This window comes from Mus musculus, chromosome 4 (assembly GCF_000001635.26).
Source record: "Mus musculus strain C57BL/6J chromosome 4, GRCm38.p6 C57BL/6J".
Lineage (NCBI taxonomy): Eukaryota > Metazoa > Chordata > Mammalia > Rodentia > Muridae > Mus > Mus musculus.
Genome location: NC_000070.6, coordinates 125153254 through 125175545, shown reverse-complemented (window position 1 = coordinate 125175545; position 22292 = coordinate 125153254). Strand labels below are relative to the sequence as shown.

Sequence of the window (22292 nt, the reverse complement as noted above, 5' to 3'; positions counted from 1 at the left end):
GTCGGGCATGCTGGAGGCATTGAGTTCTGTCCCTAGCCCTGCAAAAAACAACCAAACAAAACAGAAGAATCTCAAAGGCAGCATCCTGAGAAGGTGGAGTCCTTGCAGGGAGCTGGAGTCTCTCTGGAAGAGTCTAGCAATTTGCATACACAAGGGTATGATTTCAGTGCACAGGCTGTCCGTGCAGCCGCGGATACCAGTCCTGGACTCTTTGCTGTGAGCTGGAAGTAGTCCTCACTGTAGATCCTAAAGAATCCATTATGGAAGGACAGGTGGGATGACCCATGTTCTACCTTACAAAAGTCAAAGGGTACATACCCTTCCACATGCATTTTGCAGATGGGAAAACTGAGGCCTAGGGAGGAAAACTCTGCCAAATCCAGACTTTTCATCCCTAACAGAGTCAGAATAAGGCCAAGACAAGCCGAACAATGCAATGTCCCCAAAGCCCAGGGGAGTATGTGGGAGACAAGGCCATGAGAGACACATGGCCTTTGGACAAGTCAAGAAGCAAGCTAAGCCTTTCACTCTGATTTATGGGATGGCCCCAGTAAGAATTCCTGGGCTGGGACACCATTTGTCACTTCCCCCAAAGAAATCTCCAAAATGATTATGGCAGCACACAGCCCTGGCCCCTGCATGTGCGCACACAGTCTCTCGTTAATCACTCCCAGGCCATCTGGAGCAGCAGCTACGGAGTTGTCAGACCTGAGCACCAGGTGCAGCGGAGTGCAGGGGTGGCTGGGAGCACTAAGGAGAGGACCCCCTCATCAGGCCTCAGCCTCCCTGTCTCCAAAGCTGAGGAGGGGCAGGGCCTCCTTGGAGCTCAATTAATCTCACACTGCAGTCCTATGGCTTCCTGACCCAGCAGAAATCTCTGGAATGATGGAATTTCTCTCTCTACTGTGTCCAAGACTCTAGTCACTAACCACAAGAGTCCATGGGACAATTGTAACATGGCTTATATGGTGACAAATTCACTTACTGTAGTAAATATTAAAAGGAGGGCTGAGGAGTTGGTTAAAATGAAGCACCCCAGAACCTGTGGTGGTGTTGTTGTTGTTGCTGCTGCTGCTGCTTTTGTTGTTTTAAAGAAGCCACATAGCTGTAAGTCCCATTCCAGGGGATTCTGGCTTCCTTGAGCAATGCACACACATGTGCATAAACATATGTGAAGGCAGCATACCCAGACACGTAAAATAAAATTAAATAAATCTTAAACAACGGAACAAACAAAAAATCCAAGGTGGAACAACTCTTGAGAAACACTACCCAAGATTGTCCTCTGGCCACTACACACACATGAATACACATGAATACGCAGGCAAGTATTAAAGTGAGTTATTAATTCACTTTATTAATTAAATATATTACCTCAGTGAAATCTCACAGGAAACCTGTGCGTGAACCTGACCCCTCCAAACAGGAAGACCAGGGAACTGGGCTAAAACACACAGGAAGAAGGTAGTGGACCAGAGAATTGGACCCAAAGAGTCTGGATACAAAGTCTCTTCTTAACCACTGTACTGAGCTGTCTACCAGCATGCAGTATCCCTGACTCGCTGTCTCCAGCATACAGGGAAACAGATGCAGACATGAGATCTGAGCAACTACCAGGGGACGGCAGTGTCACGGTCCTGCTCTAGAGGACACCATAACTGGTGAGCATCCATGGCCTCCATAGGACCTTGAGTTAATGATTGAAAAAGAGCAGGGGCATTGGGACCTTTGACTCAGTGAGACTTTCGAGGAGAGGGGTAGCTGTCTGATGGAGAAAGCACAGTCCTAGCCGCTTAGCACCTCCCAGTCAGATGGAAGAGACAAGGGCTTCCAGAGGTTCAAGCTGGGGGAGTCTGTGAGTTGAGGGGCAGTGTCTTATGGAACCGTTGCTTCCTGCTGTCTTAGGAAACACTTCAGCTGGTCCTGACAAAATCTCGCCGTTCCCTGAAGTTCCCTGATGAGTCTTCAGTGGGCTTCTCTGAAGAGAACATGGCATCAAGGTGGCCACCCGCTCCCACTCTGGGGGGAGGGGGAGGAGCCCCGCTACAGCTAATTAGCAAAACACATTTAGAACATGACTTAACAAATGGCCCCTCAGCTTCCCCACACTTCATTTGCATCGAGCTATACTACCTTATTGATTATATTAAATGAGGGGATAGACACACTGTCTGCAACGGGACAATTACCATCATCCAACCAATTAGCATCAAATGGGATGTGAGCCCCACGCTATGGGCCTGCACTCCATTGCTTCCACCCCTCCACCTCCCCATCCCCACCCCTGTGTGCCTGGCCTTCTGAAGTAATCATGTTTCTAATGAGACAGCCACAATCATCAGAAACCATCCTGGGATACCCACCCCTCTTCCACAGCTACATGTCAGTTTGCCCAGTCACACAGGCACAAGCAAAATGACACCACTGGCGTGTTTACTAAGTTATTGCAAACAAGCCTTTCCTGGCCATGGAAATCCTTGGTTAAGCAGCAACTGAATTTCAGCCACAAACACATTCACACCCAGACCTTCGCACACAATCCGTGTGTACACCCTCATCCGCACCCTCCCACGTGAATCCAGAAGCCACTCGTGAAACATGCTCAAACCTGCAATGCAAACACATATGCATCCTCCCACGAGTCACAGGATAACCCAACCACTGCTCACCCCCAACAATTCACACCCGCGCCCACCACAGGGTCCTAGCGCCCACACGAGCTCACACCAGCATCCGTGTCCAGTCCCACATCCTACTGGTGATCCTAGGATGAACGGTGTGCTCAGTGCATGCCAAATAGCCAGGTCCATGCTCACATTGCAAGCCAACACAGGACATGCTTCATGACCTATCTGTGGACACATGTCAACAAGCGTGTCCAACCTTTTGACACTGGGACAGGGCATGGGTCAGCTAGGAAGTTCTTCAGAACCATGTGATCCAGTTACAAGACAAAAAAAAATCTCACACGGTTTGAAATAAATTTATGATTTTGTGTTGGTCTGCTGTCATGACTCTCAGGCTGCAAGCTGGACATGCCTGAGAGAATCTAGATATCTGACAGGCATACTCCTGTGAGCCCTCTTTCTTTGCCAATATACGAACGCAGGAACTCCTCTTGTGGCACAGCTCCTGCATGGAAGGGTCTGATATCTCAGCCAAGAACCCAGGTAGCCTCCTGTTTCCCCCTCCTGGTGAAGGTGGAAGGATTTCCAAGCAGTGCTTCAGAGGGAGACCATGCTAAACATTCTTTCTGCATTGGTTCCACTTCCCAGAATGCACAGCTTGAGCCTCATTGCTGGAACAGATCCCCTGATCCACACAGCTTCCCCTTCTTTCTATGGGCAAACACTCGAGAGCCCTGTGAGCCAAGAGAGGTGCTCAGTGCTGGAGGGTCCGGGACCAGTGAGACCCAGTCCCTGTCCTGTGACAGTGTCTAGAGACAGAAGCAGATGAGAAAGAAAGGAAATGCCTAAATGTCCTGCAGAAGAGTTTGGGATGAGGATTAAGCAACAAGGAGACAGCATGGGGTGCTGTTCTAGACAAGGGTGTCTCGCAGCAGCTGTGTAAGCCGAGACTTGCGCCCTTGGGGAAACTGGGGCAAGCCGCCCAGACACCTGAGAGAAGAGCAGACCATGTAGAGGAACTTCAGGCTCCTAGGAGGCTTGCTAGAGCAGCAAGTGTCTGCACTGTTGCAGGGAGCATGCAAGGATACATAGGGAGACAGTAGCACCCTCAGTTCATCTCCTTTCACTCTCATGGCCCTGCAGGAGAAAGACCATTAGCATTTGGAAATCATACATGAAAAACCTGGGCTCAGAGAGGCGATGAGACAATGTCAGGTCACACAACCCTGAAGACACCGAGCAGACACGCTTAGGTCTGCCGAATCCAGAACTGCCTCTCAGTCCCAGTCCCCCTCCTGCCCTCGTGCCTTTCTGCCGCCAGGCTGGGCAGGGTTGTTATTAATGACACTAGCCCATGCTGACGCGGTCACGGAGAGTCACGTGTGATGCCTTCAGTCACACTGAGCTGCCTCCGCATACATTTCACAGGGCTGGGGATGCTGCTTGCTTACAGATGTTTCAGGGACTAACTATTAACAGTTTAGAACACTGAATCCCATTCCTAAGATCCTTGACACACACACATGGAGCCCCTGGTGAGGATACTGAGGAAAGAGCTTTTACCAAGAGTTCCTGCCACATGCCACTGCCCAGTCATCCACCCTAGAACAGCCACCTTTCCACCCGCCCAGAACTGCCTCTACCACGTTGGCCCTGCCACATGTAGATAGTCTGAACATCAAGGTCCAGTAGGAATCTAGAAAGATAGAAGCCCCTTACACAAAGAGATGCAAAGAGCCCAAGAGGCGCCAGCCTCACCCTCAAAACCTGGCCGAAAACAGGGAGATAGGAGGATATGAGGTCAGTACAAGAGGCAAACATTTTCTCATTTCATCTTCACAGCCACAGAGAGAAGTTTCCAAATGGTGAGAACTGGTTCAGATGCTGACCAGACTCACTTTCTTCCCATAAGGTTTCCCAGATGAGCCTCTGGATCTGACATCTGGACAGAGCCACCTGTTAGAGCATCACCGTTAACCATCTTCCTCCCGAGAGACGGGATGCTGCTCCAGTTTCTAACTCCTGACTGAACACAGTCACGGGTGAAGGGCCGGGGATGTATGTAGCTCAATTGTAGGGTTCTGGCTTACCATGCATGCAGCCCCAAGTTCCATCTCTAACACTGCCTAAAAGCTAGCTAGGATGGTGGTGCATGGCTGTCATCCTGGCTCTTGGGAAGGGAAGGCAGAAGGATCAGAAGTGTAAGGCCATCTTGAGCTGCGTAGTGAGTTTGAGGCCAGTCTGAGACACCCGTCTCAAAATACAAAATTGTATTTAAAGAGAGGAAAAGTGTCAGGCTGGGGATGGGGGACGGTACTGGGAAGGTAGCTCAGGCATGAGCATCAAACATGGACCTGATCCCCAGGACATATTTTTTTTAAGTCACTTGTGGGGACAGAAGTAGCAGATCCTAGGGGGGTGGGTCACAGACAGCCTACTCCTATCATCAGATTCCAAGCTGGTAACACACACACACACACACACACACACACACACACACACACACACAGAGGACAGCATGTAGAGGAATTACACCTGAGGTTGACCTCAGCCCCTCAACACGCATGAATGCACACACATGTACACACACAAGCACACACAAAAGAAACGGGCTCAATAACTGACAGGCCCCAGACAGAAGAAGGAGCTTTCTTTGTGCTTGGATCCCTGTGTTCTCACAGAGGGACTGCCGACTCACTCATGGGGTGTAGAGGCTTTCAAGCTCATTGGAGGCTGAAAAGATGGCTCTGTGAGGAGACAACTTGGCATGAGAACTTGCGGACTGGAGTTCAAACCCCAGAACCCAGGTAAAGCCAATCACCCTACCCCAGGACTGTAACCCCTGCACTCCTACAGCAAGATGGAAGACAGAGACGGGAGACTCTCTGGAAGCTCATGGGCCAGCAAGCCTGGCATACAGTGGTGAACAAGGTAAAGAGCAAGGACCAATACCAAAGGTGTCCTCTGCCTTCCCCGCGTGTGCCATGGCGTGCATGACACCCCTTCCCTCAGCACGAACACACTGTCTTGTCGTCTTTAGTTCCTTGGTTCTGATGATCTTGATTCCAGTGTCTAACACGCCTCTCACTCCCCAGTGATGTGGGAAACAGCCCACACTCCTCACCATGCCCAGACCTGAGCATAATTTATCTTTTTCATTCTTGTCAATAGATGTGATTGACACTTTGTAGCAGAATTGTCCTCAGAGGTAAATGAGCTTTAAATATAAACTACTGCATCCAGCAGGTAAGTCTGCCGTGAATGCTGGCCCTTCCTTCTCCGGAGTGTGTCTGATGTCTTATCAAACATGTAGAGAAAACCGGGAAGACAGGCTGAAGTCCAGGTTCCAATGACCTCATGACGTCCACAGCCGAAGGTTCCAGCCCAGCCTTCCCTGACTGACTTCACGTGGCTCTCAGCAAGTTACTTAACCCCTCTGTGAAGTGAGGGTGGCCAGAGCTGCACTCCCTCACAAGGGAATAGAAGCTGAGATGAAGCCTGGAGTGACGTCACCTTGAGAAACCAGGGATGCCATGTCGGTGCCATCAGTAAGCAGAATTCCCCCCAAGACCCAGGACCCAGGACAGCTGTCCGGGGAGGAAAAGTCCTGCTCCTGCCAACCAGCCCCAAGCCTGGCTGTGACCCTCAGCCACCCACTTGGAAAGGGGCACCCAGCTCCAAAAAGCTACAGACATCTCCCACCCACAAATTATAATCATGACTCTCCATAATTATTATTTGTGTATTTTGCATAATTGTCATAATTATTATCATCAGCTCATCAGCCTCTTGTCCCAGCATGCTCTCCTCCAGTCCACAGCTCTGAAACCTGATCACATGAGCACCCTCTCCTGACACCCACTTTCTCCCAAGAGCCTGTTTTCAAGGTCCCCTCAAGAAATAGGACAAGGCTTTCGAAAAGGGTTCTTCAGTCCGATTTGTCCTTCTGTAACATTTCTGTCCTGTGTGTTAACTCTATAGAGGACACGAAGACAGAGGGACTCTGGAGAGAAATGTCCTTACTACTTACTGACTGTGTCTAAAAAAGAAAGTTGGGCTGAGTGAGGCACGCGCCTTTAATGCCAGCACTCAGAAGGCAGAGGCAGGTGGATCTCTGCGAGTGTCGGGCTAGTCGTGAACATGTAAGCAAAGACACACATGGGGCGTGGGGGAGTGGGGAGCATGTCAACTGGCCTCCCTTTGATCTGTGTGGTAACCAACCTGTACCAGATCAGGAGAGTTACCGTCAGCCCCTCCCCACAGCTCTGTACTCACCAATGTGACTCAAGGCTGGAGATGGGCATTTACACCAAAGAAATGGATTTTTAAGAACGCTTTGTTCCAGAGCAATAGCGTTTACACACTTGCCATCACACACTCACACTGCAAATAAAAATAAAGGAAGCTCTGCAGGGCTCTGCACCACCGCGGCTGAACAGGGAACGAGCTCTTTCTTTTCATGATGAACTTTTGGTTCACAAACCAAGAAATGGGTTTCGAATGACACATGTGTACCCACATGGTGTCTCCCTTCCTCCCTCCTCTCTGCCCTGCCCTCTCCACACTACCCTCCTCCCTCCTATTTGCCTGTCATATACAATCTGACTCCTCTTCCTCTCCCTCTCCCTCTCCCTCTCCCTCTCCCTCTCCCTCTCCCTCTCCCTCTCCCTCTCTCATCCCCATCATCTCCTCCCTTCTAACCTCTTCCCCTTCAGTCCTTTCTCTACTTTCCTGTCCTATATATACCAGACACCCCACCCCCTTAGATAGGCTCTCAACTACCCTGGACTGGCCTTGAACTTGAAACAGAACCAATGATGAGCTTAAACTTCTCATCCTCCTGCTTCCACATCCAGAGTGTTGGAATTACAGGTATAAACCTTTACACCCGCATAAAAATAGAATAAAATCAAATAAATGGGGTTAGAGAGATGGCTCAGCAACTAAGAGCCCTGGCTGTTCCTCCAGGGGTACTGAGTTCAATTTTCAACAACCACATGGTGGCTCACAGGCATCTGTAATGGGATCTGATGCCCTCTTCTGGCATGCAGGTGTGCATGCAGACAGAACACTCATGTACATAAAATAAATCTTTAAAAATAAAATAAATCAAACACTTAAATTTACCCCAGTTCACCTCTCTCACTTCTTCTGTGACCACAACCTGTGCCCTTCCAGAATCTTCTGTCTTAATCATCTCCAGGTCCCTGGGGTCCAATATCTCCCATCAACCTGGAAGCCCTTGTCTCCCCTTATATCCCCCACCACATATGGACCCCTCATGAGGCCTCACAGACATCCTGGCTTAGTCAAGACATCCTGGCTTAGAATTCCCAGTACTACTAAGGCCTAGAACTATCCACTGTGGCCCCAGCTCCAAAAGGCCAGAGCCATGTATCCTTCCAGATCTCACACAGTCTAACACTGATGGATTGGACAGAACCAGGGAGAGCTGATCCAATAATTTGAGAACACAGCCGCCAAGACACACTGTAGCTGGGATCCTCACAAGAAGCCCCAGGGATCAGAATGAACCTGGAGGTTTATTCTGGAGGGCATATCCATCTGCACAGGCATCCTGGCCACAGATTAGCAGGGACGGATGTTAGGCCCTAGCTCAGGAACTCGGGCCTGCCCAGGGCACTTCCCAGAAACCTTCCATGCACCACCACCCCACCCCACCCCCGGTACCTGTCCACTCCCATCTTCCCACTAACTAGAAGCCCCCACTCACATCAGCCACTTTTACATCCACCCACATGCCTGACAAAGCAAAGGATGGGGGCTCCACAACACAAGTAAAATCGGCAAGAAAGGAGAAAAACAGCGGGGGCCTTCCTGCACACCTCGATCTGTAGGCAGGGGCTCCTGAATCCCAGAGGAGACTCCTTGAGAACTTCCTCGGAGCAGAACAAAGGTCAGCAGGAGCAGGAATAAATGGTATCAGAATAAACAAATCCAACCCTGACAGGCCGGGGGCCTGGCTTCTGCAAAGACACCCACCCACCTCCCAGCCTGAGTAGGGGGAACTCACAGATACCAGTGTCAGAGAGAGGAAAGGCCCGGCCCAGGGCTCCTTCACTGGGCAAAAGCCAGTGTTCTTTGACAAGCCAGTCAGTGCTCATTCAGCTGGCAAGGCACATGCCTTAGTTTCAGCTGAATCCACAGGGAAAGGGGGGTGTGGGGGGGGGTGACCCTCGTGAGGGGGTGTGGCCCTTGTGACAAAGACCTTATATTGTACAAAGTATGTAAATCTCAGCTGGAGGTTTCTACCCCCTCGTTAGCTATTTCAGTTTAAAATAATGGGTTTCGGGGCTGGAGCGATGTTAAGAGGCTAAGTTAAGAGCACTGGCTGTTCTTCCAGAAGTCCTAGTCCTGAGTTCAATTCCCAGCAGTCACATGGTGGCTCATAACCATCTGTAATGAGATAAGGCACCTTCTTCTGGCCTGCAGGCATACATACAGGCAGAACAATGCATACATAATAAATAAATAAATAAATAAATAAATAAATAACTTTTTTAGGACTGGGTTTCTCTACGACATGGGTATGCGTATTCATCATAGTGCCTTGCAGCCCTGTATGCTGTGACCCTCAGCCTCAACCCCACTGTCCCCTCTGTAACCTTGGGCTTTTCCACCCATGCATAAGCTCACTGAAATAACAACTCCGAGAATTATATTTCTGAATAAATGCATGGGCCATAAACTTGGGCCTGTTCCCTGACTAGTGTATAACTTAATTATTTCATTTATCCTAGTCTAAGTCCCATCATGCAGCTATTACCTGGTCCTCAGGCCTTCGTTTTATGTATCTCTCTCCTCCTCAGAGTTCAGGGCAAATCTCCAATGACTCTTTCCCAGAATTCTCTCCCTCTCCCTCTCCCTCTCCCCTCCCCCTCCCCCTCCCCCTCCCTCTCTGCCAGAACTCCTGCCTCAGGTCATTGATGACTTTTTTTTAAGATTTATTTTTATTTAATGTACATGAGTGCTCTATCTGCACGTACACCTGCATGCCAGAAGAGGGCACCAGATCCCATTACACATGGTTGTGAGCCACCATGCGGATGCTGGGAATTGAACTCAGTACCCGTGGAAGAACAGCCAGTGTGCTGAGCCATCATCTCTCCAGCCCAGGCCATAAACTTTTTTATTGACAGGTGAATGCTTTTACACAATGCAGAGATCCTCTCTACAACCTTCCTTTCCCAGAGTCGACCTTCTGCTTTCCAGCATATGTGTGTCTAGTTAAATCCAGATTCTTCAAATGAGAAAAAAACATATTTGGTCTTTCTTCCCCACTTCCTTATCTCATTCCCCTCTCCAATCCTGGCTCAGACCCTTCCCTCCCCGTTTATAGTCAACTCTCTACTTTGATTTCCACATACAGATTTGTATCTGTATTTATCTAGATCCCCCATGCAAGAGAAAACATACAATGTCTGTCTTTCTGAACCTGGCTCGTTTCACTTAACACGGTATTATCTGGTTCCACTTCCCTGAATACTACATAATTACGATTTCTTTACAACAAAGAAGATGCGTGTGTATGCATGAGTGTGTGGGCATTTCCTTTGTCTCATTTGTTGATAGGCATTGAGGGTGCTTCTGGGTCCTGGCTATTGTGAAGTTTTCTGCAATCAACACAATATGTTTTCCTTCCTGACACTGACGTGTCTCGAACTTAGAGGCCTTTAGGAACATACATACCCAGAGGAGGTATAGCTGGGTCACACAGTAGTTCAATATTTAGTTCTTGGGGAGCCTCCATATCAACTTCGACAATTAGCATTCTATTCTGACTCTTCCTAGATGGGCGGTTCCCTTGAGTGCTGTTGACACTTATGCTGTTGAAGTTTAGTCTTTTGCTGTGTATTGTAATGCTAAGTGTGGACCTCCAAGACCTGGTTGCTCCAGAGACTCGAGACTCCTCACGTAGACCCAAGTGACACTATGTGACCTTGCTCCCAAAGTTATTTCTGATTGGTAAATAAAGATGCCAACAGCTATTAGCTGGGTAGAAGAGACATGGGCAGGGTTTAGGGCAATGGGCAAACCCCAGGCATGGGTTTGTTGTGAGGAGGGGAGAACCATGAGAAGAGGAAGGAGAGATAAGCCACCATGACTTAGGTGAGTTCATGAAAACCTGGCCCTGAAGGCCGGGCAATTGGGGTTAAGAGCAGCCCAGATGAAACACGGTGAGTAATAACTCAGGGTTGTCTATAGAAACGTAGATTCTAAGAGCATAGAGGGTAGATACCTGCCCAGCTCTTGTACTGTTTAAGGCTTATTGTAAGTAATAAAAGTTGTGTGTCTTTTATCTGGGAACTGAATGATCAAAGGCGGGGTAGAAACCCTAGTGTGGCATTCTGTTCGGACGCCTCCTAGAAAAATGCTGCTGCTGCTGCTGCAGCTCCCTTGTGTGATGCTAACACTTACTATGCTCTTACTGTCTTCCAAGAACTCAGGGGCCCCCAGCCTCTCACTGTCCCCAAGGACTCTGTCTCCCCGAGCCAGCACCCAGTGCCTGAGCTAAAGCTCAAGTGTCAGGCTTTCTGCCTCCAGTCACCCTAAGACAATGAGCAAGTCCCTGTCTTGCTCACGCCTGGGTCTCTTCTCCCTAAGACAGATGCCAAGGGACGCCTGCTCCCAGGATGTATGGGGACCACAGTTCCACAATGGAACAGGTGGAACCTGTAGAGCCTGGCCGCTAGGATCCAGAGGCATCAAGAGGGTGATGGTCAGATTCCGACCTCAACTATGGCTTTACTGACTGACTTCTTCCCACTACACACACACCCACTGTGCCGGGGTTCAGAGAGCTGACAAAGCAACCTGTGTGTGAGGCCCTGCAGTCCATCCCAGTATCACACATGGGCACATGTGCGTGTGTGTGCACACACATACCACACACACACACACCAAACATGTAAGAAGCTGTGCTCATATGCCCACAGTTCAACATGCACACTACAGGACACCTGCATTCTAAGTCCCAAAGATCCCTTATCAGCATACTAAGCAAGGTTGGGAACCACACAGGCCCTGTCAGAGGGCAAAGTAGCAGTGCCCTCTGCATGGGGTTTCCATCTCTCCTAGGACCTGGAGACCATAAAGATCCTCCTTAAACTGGACATATGGGTACATGCCTGTTACCCCTAAGTAAAGACAACCCCAAGGCCAGCCTGAGTGACAGAGTGAAACCCTGGGGACAGGAAAGCTTTTTTTAAAAAGAGAACTCATCTCTTTTCTTGCAATGTTATTCCTCCTGCCATGACACCCAACCTAATGTCAAGGGTGAACCTCAAAGCTGCGTCGCTTGCAGGCACCCTTTCCTGTCTGTCAAGAGAGACTCCGGCCAGCAGCCTCAGCATCACACAGAGAACATGTTCCCCTCCCCCACTGTTGACCTTCATCAGTGTGAGTGAGCCCTGAGAATCTACCCAGGTAGGTCATAAAGCAGTTGAGTCAAGCGCTCCCGGGAGCTCCCCTGTGACACCTGAAGGAACTACAGTGTGGTGGGTACACATGCACTAGCTAGTCATTGCCTCAGAGGAGGCTGGAAGTAAGTAGAAGGCTGGCCCGGCTAGATGACAAGGGCCAACAGCCAGAGGCACAGGAAAGAGGCAGCCTAGCCTTGGGGTCAAAAGAAGCGATGTCCCTTGACATGGAAGGCAGTTGGCCTCAAGTGCTGAGCTGATCTTCGCAGTACACCTGGACAGAGATCACAAGACAGGCCTGTCACAGGCCAGGAGACTCCCGATGAAGCTCTCTTAGGAGCCACCAACCAACCTTCCTTCTTACTTCCAGGACAAGCTCACAGGCAGAGCCCTGCTAGCCTCTCCTCTCATCCCCCGGGGACAGTATAGTTAAAACAGCATCAGGACCGAGCCCAGCTCACCCCATCCACGCAGCCTGAGACTGGCTGGAGCCTTGGAGAGGGCTACCCTTGAATGCAAAAACTTGATTGTAATGCTGAAGCCTTGAGCCAGCCTTAGGAGTGCCCTACCCAGCAGGCTGCCCGCATGCGCACAGTGGGATGTACCTGATTCACCACGTGACAGAAAACAATGGAGCACCTGACTCACCTACACTGACATTCCCATTAGCCCAGCACACACATGAATGCACCTCCCCCCCTCCAAAAGAAGCGTTTCTCACCCAAATTCATCTAAAACCACCCAACACCCAGGTGCCACATGTTCAGTCCAGCACATGCCCCCACGCCAAGCCACATTTCCTGCACCACCATACAACACAACAAACATCAGATAATGCGTTACACAGACTCAGTGCACCCTCACCCTCACCCCTATAAAGCGGCCTGCCTCAAAGCTTATGGACAGGTGAGCTCAGACCCTCCCCCATGTGGCCTGGTGCTGAGGTCCCATCCCAAGCCACATGTCCAGGGTGTGGGGTCTGCACGTGCCTCACAGAAAGGCACATTGGCTTCTCTCACAGAAAGAACCAACATCCTCAACCCAGACCATGCCCAACAGGGTCCTGTCTGTGGACATGCTGTCTGTGGACATGCTGTCTGTGGACATGGCTGTGTAAGCTACCTCCATTCTAAATGAAGGTCAAAGCTGTGTTAGTTATGTTTCTCCTTGCTAGACTAACACACCTCACCAGCAGCAACTTACAGGACGCAGGGGTTATCCTTGCATACTGTAAGGGGTCATGTCCCATTATGGTGGCTAGGCCATGAAGTGGCTGGTCACATGATATTCAAAATCATGATGCAAAGAGATTTGTGCGGCCCAGATTGCCTTCTCTGTAACTATGTGACCGTGTGATGGCTGGACCATGTGCATATGGTCTCATGGGCCAGAAAAAAAAAAAAATGGTAGTGGGCTCCCCGAAGCTAGGAGTACAGGCTGTTATGGGCTGTTCCGTGTGGGTGCTAGAAAAGAAACCCAGGTTGTCTACAAGAACAGTGTGCTTTCTTAACCAATGGGCCATGTCTCCAGCCCAACTACACACACACACACACACATTCAGGGAGGACCTTCCCTGCTCAGTGAACACCCTTCCAGACACACCCAAAAGTGTGTCTCCTATGTGATTCCACTTCCCACCACGGTGACAATAAAGATGGCTCACTCTTCATCGGGTCTGAACTCTCGTCTCAAAGAGAATCAAATAAAACAACCAACCAGTAAGCACACACACCATTTTCACCAACAGAACTGGTCTGTCCAGGAGTTCTCTGTCCCCATCCAGCGTTAGGACCTCCCATATCCTTTTCAACATGGTGGGCCTGACCTGCTGGGTGGGTATCCAGTGCCCAGTGCCAGCTGCATCCGCTATGAGGAGGTTGCTACTAGCAAGGCCAGCTGCCAACCTGGAGCCTGGCTGAAAGAATCCGGCCCCAAGGGTTGTGGGTTTTTCTAAGCCCACACTTGACTCTGTCCGCACAGATCCAGTCTGTGTGTGTGGTCTGTGGGGAGGCTGCACCAGGGAGGCGTATCGATCAGGCTGGTCGGGAGAAGAAAGGAAAAAGACCTTCAAACAGCAAAGCTTCACGCCTGCAGAGGCTTGAAAAGACCCATGGAAACGGGGCATGCAGGTTTCCACCCCTGAGGTAGCCACACACTGTGGGTCGTGTGAGCCAGGGAAAAAGCACAGCTCTCTCTCTCTCTCTCTCTCTCTCTCTGTGTGTGTGTGTGTGTGTGTGTGTGTGTGTGCACGCGCGCACGTGCGCACACACCCGTATTTGTACAGGAGTTGTTTAGCAGCTCTTGAGTATGAATAACTCTCCTATACCAGCATGCATATGTAGCACCTGTACTGGCCAGAGAAATGTGTGTGCAGGCACGTAGTCACCCTGAACTCTCAAAGCATGCCTGTGCACACATGCTCAAGAACGCATGTATTCTACCTACCTGCCCTCTGAGAACTTCCCCCTCCGAGGGTGGGAGCAAGCACCTTTGTCCACTGTCAATTTTGTCACCTCTCACCCTTGAAACCAACCCTAACCAAAGGAACTCCCAGGACTGTCCCCCCCATCCGGGACTTCCCTCTCAGGAAGAAAAAGGTAGCCAGGACTGTGTTTATTCAATCTCAGATCCTGGCGACCAGATCTGCTAAGTATGTCAGAGGAGATTTTTTTGTAATTGCGGTTCCTGGGCCCCGCCCCCAGAGACTAATTGACAGCAATCTGAGGAAGGCACAGGCTCTGGAGATTTTTAGCACTGCGGGAGTGATTTTAACATGGTCCCAGGACTGAGAATGACTAAAGGCCCCTGCTCTTGTGGGCGTCCTTGCGCTCTAGCGGGACTGTTCCTGAGATGTGACGGTGGCGCTCCAGTCTGAAAACCTGAACACCGGCGTCTGAGCTCTCCTGCCTAGACTCTTCCCTAGGTAGGAGCTCAGCAAAGCTGACACACATCCACGCGCCGCGGCTGCCCCCTTCTGGACGGAGCCTGCAGCGCTCAGCTGCTGCGTGACCTGCAAGCTGGGTGCTACAGTCCCTTAGGGAAGGCCTTAGTAGGGCTTTGGTGGCATGCCCAGCTACTCAGGAGCTGAGACAGGAGGATTACTTGAGCCCAGGAATTGTGAGGCCAACTTGGGTAACATAGGGAGATGTTTTTTGTTTTTTGGTTTTTTTTTTTTTTGAAGAGACCAGCTGGGCACTAGAGCTCCTGCCTGTAACCCCAGCACTTAGGAGAGGAACAGAGAATCCAGGAGTTAAGGGGCCAACAAGGACTTCATAGTGAGTTCCAAGTCACCTAAAAAAAAAAAAACTGTCTTCAAAACAAAGGTCTAGGCCCAGCCTAGTGGCCTACTCAGGAGCAGGGGCAGGCAGACCTCTGTGAATTTGAGGCCAGCCTGTTCTACATAATGAGTTCCAAGACAGCCAAGGCTATAGAGTGAGATCCTGCCTTGCAAAACAAAACTTAAGCTGGGCAGTGGTGGTGCATGCCTTTAATCCCAGCACTTGGGAAGCAGAGGCAGGTGGATCTCGGTGTTCAAGGCCAGCCTGGTCTATAGAGTGAGTTCTAGCCAGGCTATACAGAGAAAGCCTGTCAAAAAAACAAAACAAAACAAAATAACAAAAACAAACAAACAAACACACCCTTTTTAAACAAAGGTAGGGGGGACTTCACACCTCTGCACCCTTCAGCCAATTGTGGTCTCCCCAGCCTTCCAGAAAGTCCTCTCCACCAGCCACCATCCTCCTCATGCCTTCCCTTCCTGATGTACCCAGTCCCTATACTAAGTCTCCCCTGTCACACTGGAAGTCCCCAGGGCAAAGGGAACAGGCCTGGGGTCCGCAGGGGCCTGTAGAATACAGGAAGCCTTCTCCAGTGGCTCCCTACCACTCTGGCTCTGTGTGAGCCAAGGCAGAGCTTCTCGCTCATACTCAAGCCCTGGGGCAAGGGGATCCTCCGTAAACTGCCAGGGGCACTCATCACGCTAGATGCCAGGTACACATTTTGTTCCGAGCATTTCACTAGTAATAAATCCCTTCATTTGTACCTAATTATCCTTATTTTGTTTTAGAATCTAGAAAACCAAGGCCCAGAGAGGTTCAGTGAGACCCAAAGAAACACACAGCGGGGTCAACTCAGAGCTGAGACTCAACCCGAGGGTTGGCTCAGGAAACCATACTTTTAACCACCCTTCCTTCTTAGGGGAGGAGAACCATTGGAGATCTATGTCCCCACTGGCCCAGGCTGGCTCCCCAATCCCTTCCCAGCAGAAATCGGCCTGGAGTCTCTGCCCGGCTGGCAGCTCAGGGGCTGTGTCGTCTCTTGCTTCCTTCTTAATTTTTCTGACAAGAGCAGCTGCCACGGCAGCTGACAGCCAGCCTGTCGGATGGAATGGGAAGGCGGGCCCAGACCTCGTTTGTCTGGTGGAAAAATGGATTTGGACAAGGGGACGGCTGAGCTTCAGGAGACAGGGGAGCACCCATGGGTGACCGGTACAGATGGGATCCCAGAAGGCTGGGGTGGGTACAGGCACGGGGCAGGAAGCCCTGGATGCTGGTGGAGGTCTGCGTAAGCCCCGCCCCCTGGATGCCGGAGAAAGCCTCGCTCCATCAGCTTCCCTTCCCCTCTCCCCATCTCCCTTCCCTCCAGTCTCTAATCAACTTCCTGGCACTGGGCCTGCATCAGTTTCTGGGGACAGAAGGCCGAGACAGGTCCATCACTGTCCTCAAGGACATCCAGGCTAGGGAAACTGCCAGGGAGACTCAACGATCCTGCAATGGTGCAGACACTCAAGGCCATCTGTTGGGGAGTAGCCTTTACCACGGACGATCCATGCCAACCACTCGGGCACCTATATCCTTCCTTCCCCCTTATGGTGTGGTGCTAACGTTCTTGCTTCCACAGTGTTTGAGCGCTTAAATGAATTAACCCGTGTGGTACACTGTAAAGTAGCACCTGGCCTATGACCAGTGCCTTCTCCCATTCACATCACCCAGGAGCAGACAATGCTATCTCCAGGGACCCTGCCCCCACCCGACTCCCCTTATTCATTTGTCCCACCTTAGACTCAGACCCTGAAGAACCCCTGAGGTCTAAGCTCCAGCCTACCTGAAACAAGGCCCTCTTTACCATTCACAGCAGATGAGAGAGTCACCACGTGTGATATGGCCACACTGTTCAGGTCCCTTCTGTCTGAGCTCACCCTAGTAGGGCAAAGGGCTTAGAAGAGGTAAGATTTCTTCTTGGGGTGAGTCAGCTTTTTGCCCCATGCCTGGTGTGTCAGCCTCACCAGTCATTCAAGTCTGGAGTGCAAGAAGCAAGCTCTACCACAGAAAGTTGCTCTAACTATGCTTGGACAGTTCCTCCTTAGAGCAGGCCTCTGTCTCTCCAGCTACTGTGCCAGCTATGGAGCAGAGGCACTCCAGGGGCGATCTGTAAGTATTTCTTTCATTCAGACCCAGGCCTGCAGCCCACAGCTCCAAAAGGGCAAAGGCACAATGCCCAGTGTTGTAGAACAATTTCCACCCGAGACTGAAACATTCCTACCTGCAGGGAAGCTCCTTAAGCCAGAAGGTACACAACTCAAAATAGCTTCAGGAAGACCCTGAAACTTATCAGATTCACTAGGCCCCTCCCTCCCAGCCTGAGTAAGAAACTATAGATTCCCACTCACACACAAGCCAAGCTGTAACAAAGGACAGACCAGACCAGCTGCCTGGAAGAGGCATGTATCAACTGATCCACCTGGAAAGGAAACTGTCTAACCTACCGAGCTGCCTGTAGGCTGTGCAGTGTGCTCTGGGTCCCCAGCTTTGTTAGCTGTCACCCACACTGGGCTGAGCTTTGGTGAATCAGCTGTCTTTTCGTTATTTCTGTTCCTGTGAGTAACCTCTCACCCACATTCCTGTAAGTAACCCCAATAAAGTTTATTGGTGCACCAAGTTGGACTTTGATGGTGTCTGTACTTTGGTGTCTCATGGGCTCCCTATCTGGGGTGAGTAGATGTGTATGCTGTGTTCCCCGGGAAAGGTTTTGTCTCACAATACCCAGCAGTCAGGCATATGTCTAGCCTTAGTAGGTCCTTCAGAGATGAGTTCACATCTGTGGGTTTTATGTATTGAGTGTGAGGTGTAAGGTGGGGAGTAACTGTGTTTGGTTCTCTGTGTTTTGCACAGTTCAGCTCTCATGTCTCCAAAAAACATGGTTGGGCCCTGGACCACGGCAGCTAGCTCAGTACCTTGTGATCATGGTTGGTATCAGCTGGGACAGCCACTTCACAGTGTGCTCTGCCTGCATGCCTGCACTTACTAGCCACATGAGGCGTCTTGACCCTTTCTCAAGCCACACACAGGCGCACACTGAGTCCGGCAGAGAGAAGAAGCAGGAAGCAGGGGAGAGGGCAGAAGGGGTGGAATGGGGGGGTGACTTCTTGCTTCTCTGCCTTTTCAGGCTGTTGCTGGCCCAAGCTCACAGTGACAGTGCAGCCGGCTCTTCCTGAACACCATGATTCGTATTCCCTGAGGGTCAGAAGCTTGAAACATTGCCTACGTGACTTCTAACCATGCTTCTCTTGTGGGGGCTGTTGGGGGTAACTTCGACAGGAGCCAGAGTTCCAGGAACATGAGCGAACTCCTTCCAACCCATGTAGGTGAATTATCACCACCGGGTCCCGGAGTTCAACATCAGCTTGACTGGAGACCAGACTATCTGTGCATTGCCCAATGCCCCACAGGCCAGCTGTGACTCTCCAAACTGAAGAAATGACTGAAGCAATTGCTCTCATTAACACCTACCCTCACCACTGCCTCCTCTGAGAGTGAAAGAGACAGGATGGGCCCCAGTTAGCCCCGGATGACCCAAACATGCCTCTCCCCTCTCCCTCTGCTGTCCCCAGCCCCATACCTACCACCTTCAAAACCAACAGCCTGGACAGCCCAAGCTTCTGCCAAGTCCAAATGGACATGCGCAGAAGGGCCGAGCCAGGGACACCCGCACACTCTCCAAAGTGAAGCTATGTCTTTAAAAGCGTCTGCCACACTATCTCCCTCAGCCCAGGCAGAAGCCACCAGGTCCAGACACTCCTGAGACTCTTCCTTCACCCTCTGAGGAAGGAACCTCAGAAACACCAGCCGAGCCATGACCAGGATGTCCATTGAACTGCACAGGACCAATCTTCACCAGCAACACCAGGCACTGTCAAGGCCACGTGGTCCAGCAACTCTCCTTGCAGGCAGACCCAAAAGAATTGCAGGCAGTTTCAAACTGATCCTTTTGTGCAGCAATATACTTTAGCGGGGTGAGCCATGATCGCCAGGAGGTGGAAGCCAAAGGCATCCGTCAGCAAATGCCTGGGTGAACATAGAACTGTTTCCATGCGGTGGGGGACAGCATGGATTCAAAAGGAAGTTGGCTCCCACTCAAGTACAACACGGGTGAATCTTGAAGGCTAAATGAAAGCACCAGGTACATAAGGACAACCATCGCATGATTCCATCATGAAAGGTACCCAGAGCAGCTGCGCTCACAAGCACAGGAAGAGCATCAGGTCTGGTGGTATTTAATGACTAGTGATGGTTAGGAAACGCCTCTGATAGATGGTATGACAGCCACAGTCAATGTGGATGGACTCCAAGGACTCTGATGTCACTTCTGGCCTCCAAGGGCAACTGCGCACACATGTGAATACACACAGGCAAACGACACAAATACCCACAAACACAAATGAATTCTTTAAAAAAAAATTTTTTTTTGAAATTAAGACAGGTGGAGGCATACACCTTTAGTCCCAGGACTCAGGAGGCAGACAAGCAGATCTCTGAGTTCAAGGCCAGCCTGGTCTACAGAGTGAGTTCCAGGACAGACAGGCTACACAGTGAAACCCTGTCTCTGACTGACAAAAATTTTTTAAATTAAATGAAGCCAGATGTTACAGTGCATAGCTATAATCCCAGCACATAGGAAGTGAGGTAGGAGGGTTACCATGCGTTTGAGGCCAGTGTGAGCTACATAGCAAAAGTCTGCCCAAAAGAAGACAACAGAGGAGGAGAGAGGGGAAAAAAGAAAACTTTCTCTGGCAACTGTATTTGGGACGGGAAGATGTCCTGGTGACCTGAGTTCAATTCTTGGGACCTACATGGTAGAAGGAGAGAGCTGATTCCCTTAAGTTGTGGGTTATGTGCATCGTGGCACATTCAAAGCCATACCCACGCTAGGCGTAGTGGTGCACGCCTTTAATCCCAGCACTTGGGAGGCAGAGGCAGGCAGATTTCTGAGTTCGAGGCCAGCCTGGTCTACAGAGTGAGTTCCAGGACAAGCCAGGGCTACACAGAGAAACCCTGTCTCGAAAAAGACAAAAACAAAATAAAACAAAACAAAACAAAACAAAAAACCAAAGCCATACCCACACTCACAAATAAATAAATGAATAAATAGGGCTCTAAGAGGGATGTTTCAGCCGTTAAGAACATGTGCAGCGCCGGGCGTGGTGGCACACGCCTTTAGTCCCAGCACTTGGGAGGCAGAGACTGGCGGATTTCTGAGTTCGAGGCCAGCCTGGTCTACAAAGTGAGTTCCAGGACAGCCAAGACTATACAGAGAAACCCTGTCTCGAAAAACCAAAAAAAAAAAAAAAAAAAAAAGAACATGTGCAGCTCCTGCTAAGGACCTGAGTTCAGTTCCCAGCATCCACACCAAATGTCTCAAGCTGCTTGTAACTCCAGCTCCAGAGGATCCCACACTCACACGCACACAGAGACGTACACATGGACACACAGTTTAAGAATAAAACTAGGGGCTGAAGAGGTGGCTCAGTGGTTAAGTGCACTGACTGCTCTTCCTAAGGTCCTGAGTTCAATTCCCAACAACCACATGGTGTCTCACAACCATCTGCAATGGGATCTGATGCCCTCTTCTGGTGTGTCTGAAGACAACAACAATGTACCCACATACATGAAATAAATAATAAATCTTTTTTTAAAAAATAAAAATATAATATTTAAATTAATTAGGGTAAAAATAAATTAACAACCTACAGTATTTGTAAACTGATTGCAGCTATTGTTTATCCAAAGCTTTAAACCTTTATTATTTTGGGTGTGACATCTCACTAAGCTCTCTTATCTGCCATAATTAAGTGTTTTAGCCAATTTTATTGGATTTCCTAGTAATAAGATTACATCTCTGGCAAATGACGATAATTTTTCCCATAAATTTTGCTCCGCTGCTTTCTGTCTTGTCTCCTCAGCTGTTTGGAGCTCTTTGCTGTGCCTGGACATGCCAGGCTTCGAGGCAGCAGTGGGGGGTTGGGTAGATATCAGCAAGCAGAAGCAAGCAACTAAGTAAACAGGCAAATGACAGCCTGGAGCAGTGGTGGAGGGGAAGGACTGCCTATGAGGCTCCCCAGAGATGCACAGTGTGATCAGCCAGCTGAGCACACACCCAGGTCTGTGCACTTAAAGCCCATGGTCCAACAGCACCCGTGACTGGGCACCATCATAGCCTCTAAGTACCCACAGCATTTCTGTTACCACGGTGACAGCTGTTATGCTGGGCTTTACCCAGACCTAAACCAAACAGACCCAGGGATTACAATCTGCATGACCCAAGCTAGTTCAATCCAGTCTAAGCCTAAAATGAAGAAAGGGTTCATTTCTGTCTTCACTGGGAGAACTCAATACTGCCCTCTATCCTGTTCTTAGTGTGAGCTCCTGTTCATACCTAAAAGTCCTACCCGGAATGCATCTGACTACAGACAGTCAGAAATGAAGCCCAGACTCTTTAACTGGCCTAGCCAAAGAGATCCCAGGATTTGGAAGAGGATGTCCATCTGGACGCTGCTTCCATTCAACGCAAATGAGGAGACCTCGGCTGAATCTCCTTCAGGGCCTTTAAACTACACGGGTGCAAACTCCTGGACTGGTTAAGAGTGAGTCCCTGCTATTCGTAGAGTCAGGCCACTGCTGTAAAAAACTAAGTGATATTTTTCACAGGGGCTATCATTCCGTTGCAATATAGCCATCTGAGGAGAAGCGTGAGCAAGGAAAGGAATTAGAATTCTCAGTTTATAAACATTTCCCAAAATGTGAATTCAAGAGCGAAATTAACAGGTCTTTTCATTGTCTGCTCCGTATTTACCAAGTCACACATCATCTACCTACTCCTAGCTAAATTAACACTTTCATAAATAAGGCAACTTCACAGGTTTCTACCCCTGCAGCTCCCATAAGGAGAG

At 49.9% G+C, this 22292-nt stretch overlaps 2 long non-coding RNA genes across 2 annotated transcripts in view; both read right to left on the bottom strand.

Annotated features, from left to right (window-relative positions):
- The window catches only part of Gm32611, a 144273-nt gene that overhangs the window by 114870 nt on the left and 7111 nt on the right, over positions 1-22292 (bottom strand). The window lies entirely within an intron of this gene.
- Gm40245 overlaps positions 1-22292 on the bottom strand; it is a 37010-nt gene that overhangs the window by 11507 nt on the left and 3211 nt on the right. The window lies entirely within an intron of this gene.